The sequence below is a fragment of the Lolium rigidum genome, chromosome 4, assembly GCF_022539505.1.
Source record: "Lolium rigidum isolate FL_2022 chromosome 4, APGP_CSIRO_Lrig_0.1, whole genome shotgun sequence".
Lineage (NCBI taxonomy): Eukaryota > Viridiplantae > Streptophyta > Magnoliopsida > Poales > Poaceae > Lolium > Lolium rigidum.
In genome coordinates, this window is record NC_061511.1 from 148,483,054 (window position 1) to 148,489,545 (window position 6,492).

Sequence of the window (6,492 nt, forward strand, 5' to 3'; positions counted from 1 at the left end):
CTCCGTTTGAGAGGCGGCAGGGATCGAAAGAAAAAGGCAAGTGACCAAATTTGAGGTGCCAAAAAAAACTCCAAGAAAAGAAAGTTGATTGCACATAGAGGATGACATGCGGGTCCCATTTAGCGACGGCGGTCTCAACGTTTCCAATGCGGCAAGGGATCAAAAGAAAAAGGAAGTAGCCGGAAATCGGGGGTCAAAAAAATCCAAGAATAGAAAGAATTTTGGTTCATAGAGGATGACATGCGGGACCCATGATCCCGCATCGTAAACGGCTCGATCGGAGAACGTTGAACGAGATGGCGCGATCGAGAAAAAAACAATGCCAGAGAGGCTGCCATCTGGGCCCTACATCCCTCGGCGGTGCGGATTTGCGTTGACTCGGCCGGCGAACCCGAGATTTCGAGATGCACCACGTCCCGGGCCGCCACGCGACGTTTTGGCCGCTTTCGTCGGGCTAGGTGGCCTCAAAAACGAGAAAAAAAAAGTTTTGACATGCACCACGGAGGGACCAAAAATCGTCGGCCATGGTACACCAGCAACCACGGCGCGACTTCAACTTCGTCGGCCATGGCAACTTTTCTTGTAGTGGTACTAGAGTTATCTTTCACTGTGAAAATTTATTATGTTACCTTTTAGATTTTAAATAAGGAGTCATCCATGGAGTCATCAAAGAAGGGACCGAGACGTACACGGCCGCGGATCAAGAACCGACCTGGCGAGATGCCGTCTGCGGCACCTTAGGAGGAAATGAGAAGCATGGGGAACTCGAAGGGGGAAAAGGTTGATTTTTCTACAGTTCTCTTGCCCGATCCTCATAGAAGATAGACAAGTCCACACTGAAAAGGTGAATGATCCCCTCCTTGCCCTATGAAATTGTCCAAGCAACACTTTATCCCTGCATGGTGGTTGGCTTAGACGTATGCCGTGTCAGTCGAAGGGGATGACCTTAGTCTTGGTGCTGTCCATGGCACTCCTTCCTTAGTGAGCGCGACCTCATTTCCATGGGTGAACCCAGCCATAATGCCTCTCTTGGCTTATTCACATCACTGAAGTTCCACATACTCTACTTTGTTCCCCTTTAGTCTCATTTAATCTTTCATGTGTATTTTGGTGCATGGTGGACACAAAGCAGGAGAAACAAATATCATGTGCTCTATTCCATTCATAATAAACCAATATTTTTTCGTTCTGTTGCATAGGGTGCAATGATGAGTTGATACAGCATATTGGAATGCCAGCTTCGGAAATGGAATATATGGTATGATCATACATTGAAAACAAGGCTGGAGCACCGCTGCAACTCATGCTCAGCTAATTTAAGCTCGAGTACCCCAAGCTGCAATTCTTCAAATATCTTTGGCATGTTTCGCTGATGAAGTGCCTTTTGCTAGCCCAAATCTGTTCTTAAATATTATATGCAAACATCTTTGATTACATGTTGGGAAAATGTGTTAGCACATCCGCGGAACTACACCAAGAAATATTTGTAATTCTCAGTGATTTCTTAACTGCTTTTTTAGAGCTCTAAAACTCTAAATAGCAACCTCAATCAGCACCCATGAAGATTTGAAAAGAAATGGTGGAGTTCCACATGGAGGTTATTAATTAAAATGATTAAACATGTTTGATATAATTCCAATAGATGTAGACCGCAGTCTTACATATTAAGCATCATGACTGAAGGTTCATTTAGTATAGTGTTCTAATTATGACTTGGTTTCTTACCATGTTAAATTTCACAAATAAGAGTGGATAATGTTCATCTGAAGCAAACCTTTGTATAAAAATATGTTCGGACGATGAGATATCACTTGTCTATATTGTTAACAAATAATAAATTAATAATCAAAGTTAATGGTGGAAATCTGTAGCATTTTAATTTGTTGACATCCACTCAGATAAGCATCCATAATCTATTCAAAAGGATACTGCTACGTCCTATGCAATGGCCTATTATTTAGTGACCTGAACATTTGCATGTTGCACAAGTAAAGTTAAATGGAGGGGTGTGCTTAAGTAAATATTTTCATATTAATATTTCCTCTTCGAGAGGTTTAGATTTCCCTTATGTAGTGTTTGATGATAGTTGCGTTTTTCTGAAATGTTGAATCTCTACTGGTTTATTTTCAGCAACCAGCGCATAAATAACAAAAAAAAATCGTTTATGTCTGAATATTTTGATTCCTAATTTGAATTAGGAACTGAGTTTGTACTGTTATTCCTTCAATTTAAATATGCTAAACTATCATTATTTCTGCCAGGGTTGTACAATTAGCAACAAAGCTGCCTTTTTCAGATATGGTATTAAAAGATTGAGAAATCAGGTCTGAAATTACTATGCTGAATCAGTTGTTTTGCCAGGTAAAAAATTAGTTGTATCTCCAGTCTCATCTTACCTCTTACACTCTATGTCCATTGAATTGGCTTTAAGAGGTGGGAAATGAAGCTATCTGAAATCACTTGCTATTCTTGCAGTAGAAAATGTGTATAGTAGACATCCATTTGAACTGTTCTGTAGACACCTCTTCGTTTTCTCTGTAGAATCTCTCTTTTTTATAGTCTAAGTGGACGCAGTAGGCAATCTATATTTTATCATGCCAAATTCCTTTATGTAAATCATTTTGACAGTGCACGCCAATGGCTACTTTCCTTATGGCTTCATGCGTATATGTTATAATTCTAGGTTTGTACATCAAAAGAGGTATCGCTTTATGCCCTCAAATAATGGCCCAATTCTTACTCAAGAGGTATGCTCTCAGTTATATGTAAAAGATGAACTTGCTTGCACTTTGTGCAGAACATTGATGTGATAATTGGAGTGCACGGGCAAATTTTCTACCTTTACACCACATATACACTTGGTCTAACCCAAAAGGTTTGTTTGTAGTCGGTGCCCCATCAGCCTAGGTTACCAGAAGCTGGCAGTCAGTTAAATTGTGTTCCTTTGCTAGGTAACTTTACTATAGACAAATGCAGTATGCCAGATATATCTTTAATATTTATTATTGTTTCATATTCATCGTTCTCGGTTTCTAATTCACCAGTACTTCTATCTTTGTTACTCTGATTGGCAAATTCATACATTCCATATATTTAGTATTTCTTTGTTGTAATGTTGAATAATTGTGTCCTTGAATGAATCTGATATCCTTTTGTTTACTATGGTTATATTTTTGCAGGTCCAGATAAGTATCTATCCAATGATATTTAATATCACACTTGATAGTTCCAGATTTTGGAAGATCAACTGGGTTCATATGCCTCCTCAATGTATTCGATTAGTAAACATATTTTTACAAGTACTGTAAATGTTGAGGTAGTGATTACGGATGATTTGCATGATCATGCTATCAATTAACACTGTAAGATTGTACATAACAAAAGCCAAACACTACTTTATATACGTGATAATTTTCTGTTCCTATCCTAAACGCTTTCCACAATTAATGATAACTCTGGTTAAACGTCGGCAGCCTGAGATCTTTGGAGACTGTTGTTCTGGTGTAGAGAAAAATAGTTAAGTTGTACGAGGCCAAAGTTGCTGGCTATCTGATACATTATAGGCACACAAGCAGCTATTATTTGTTGATTCAATTCCATTATTATTTTGTGCCTTTTGTAGAAATTGGAGTTTATATGCAGCAGCTCCAAATGAATCAAAATAATATCTCTGCTATGCTTTTTGCAAGGATTAGGATTTCCGTTCATCATGTGCATTATTACTCCATAGACAATCTCACTAACAAACGAACTGAATCTGAGCCATCCTACTATCCATTCTTAATGTTTCATTTCGTTGATGAACTAGCTTAGTTCCTCCAAGTATCAGTACTAATTATTTTTCTCACTCCATTTGGTGTTTCATATTTCATTTACTTACCACACATTATCTTACAAAGAAGCGTGGGACAATATTGCGTAATTAACACAAGCAGTTATTTTCACTAAGTCCAAATACCTCAATAGCCCTAATGTAATCACATGCCTTGAGTAATGCCTTGCTTTTGCCATTTGCGTCGGCGCACAACCGGTGATTTATGGCATGTATGTTCGCTTTTTTAATTCAGTATGTATGTTCTATTTTCTCAAAGATATAATGAATTCTTGGACAACTAAACAGATATTAGCTGAGTAAAACTTATATTCTTTTAAAAAAGATTGCCTATATAGGTTTATGGGCTTCAATGACCTACTGAACTTTTGGATAACTAAATAGACATTAGCAGGGCGCACCGGGTCATCTAGTCCCTGCTAAATTCGCTATGCATAGGCAGTCACGGACGCCTCGTGAACATTGACCATTGGTGCAATGGCACGTACGGTAGCCAGAACAGTGAACACAGCTCATCGCCTCGCCAACAATTTAATGCCTCCGTGAAGTGAACTACTAGATCTGCCGTCCGTGCATCGTCGTCGCCATTCGCCGACATGGCAAGATTCGCCTTCCTGTGCTGCTTGATGGCTCAAGCTCTCCTTGTGCTACTACTAGCTGCGGTTGTCTCGTCAAGCCCCGAGCAAGTTCAAGGTCGCGCATGCCAAGAGTTGCCGGTGCCGGCATGCTCCGGTCAGCGCGATGAAGCTCCACCACAGCTGGGGCTTCTTGGTTTGAGGGCGCCACGCGGAGCTCCGCCGCCGCCACAGTCAGCACGGCCGCGTCGGTACTGGAAGGTGCGACCAGCGACTCCTCCGCCGCCGCCATCATTGCCGCCGCCGCCACCGGCGCCAACATGCTAGTAGCTCTGTATCTGTAGGTGTTCCCTTCGTTGTATCCTAGTACTCGTACTAGTATTAGCCTTCCAGGATTAGTTTAGTGGTGCCTGAAATTTGTAGCCAGCAACTCAGAGCTCCCACTGTAACCCCAATGGGGTTAACTCTTCTTCATCGTGCAAATGCAAAGTAAGTACGTAATTTTCTCGACCTTGTTTCTTCGTCTCAGCTTGAAGAGTGGAGACTCGGATGCCAGACAAGCCATGTGTGCTTTCTCTAGGCAGTGGAAGTTAAGTCAACCACCCCAAGTTTGACATTTCCAAACATATTACAAGTCAAGTCTGTCTATAGAGCCGGCTACAATTGAGCTTACCGGATCATCATAGAGAGCGGCCTTTCTCTAGCCAAGATGAAGTTGTTCAAGATCTTCGCCGTCTTGGCTATTCTAGCCGCCTTTTCCAACTCAAATGTTTTTCGCCGATTGGTGTATTCGGGAGGTGTTCGGCGAGAGCGCCTCCGGCACCGAAACCATCCCGGGCAAGGGTCTCTGTAATGCCACTTCATCCCTCACCCCCGCCTCCACCTCCACCAACATATCATTGTTAAGAGATCGGTTCACATACGTGTGTATTTGTATCGTATGTGCCTTGTATTGTAACCTGCCAAGTATATAAATAGAAGAGGTGGGGAGCACGTTGCTCTATCCACGAACCCCTAAACGTGTGTTTTAACTTGGTATCAGAGCCTACAGCCGCCGCACGGGTCTCCCTTTCCCCGATCCGATCTCATCGCCGCCGCCCTCTCCGATGGGTTCCTCTAGCGCAGCGATGCAGCTTTCCGTCATCGGACCGGTCGTCTCTCCGCCCGCGCCGACGGCTGCTCCCACGGTTCCCACCATCGGGATTCGTCTTGATCGCAACAACTTCGCTCTGTGGCGTGCTCTTACGCTCACCAATCTCTCCAGGGCTTCGCTTCATGGTTACCTCGACGGCACGGTGGCGGCGCCAGCCAAGACCATCACCGAGGGCACCGGCGACGCCGCTCGGCAGGTTGACAACCCCGCGTATGGTACGTGGTGGACTCAGGACCAGAAGGTCCTGGGCGTGCTCCTCTCCTCCATGACTGAGGAGATCGCGAGCCAGCTCCTCGGCTGCAAGACGGCGGCCGCAGCTTGGACGGCAATCCAAGCCATGTTTTCCGCGCAGAGCCGCGCAGGAGTCAGGCATCTCCGTCGCCAAATTCAGGGGCTGCGGAAGGGCGATGCGACCGCAAGCGAGTATATGCACAAGGTGCAGGCTCTGGCTGACGCCATGGCCACCGCTGGGTCTCCTCTTCGTGACGATGAAATCATCGATTACATGCTTACCGGCCTCGGCTCCGCTTTCAATCCGATCGCGGCGTCCCTGAACATGATCACCAGGGTGGTGACCGCCGCCGAGTTCTATTCCATGGTCCTGAACTACGAGGGCCTGCAGCATCGTCGGCAGCTGGCTGAGACTGAGGAGTGGGCCTCGTCTGCCAATGCTGCTGCTCGTGGTGGTGCTCCCTAGCAGCCCCGCGCGCCCTTGCCCGCCTTCTCTGGCGGAGGCCCTCAGCCTGGTTACGGCGGAGGCAACAGCGGCCGCCAGACTTACGGCGGTAACAGTGGAGGCGGCTATGGGTCGCCGGCGGGTGGCCACGCCCAGCCCTACGGACCGCCAGCGGGCGGCAACGGCAACGGTCGCCCAACTGGCGGCAATTACGGTGGTAACGGCGGCGGTGGCAACCCCGGCCAGAACGGAGGAC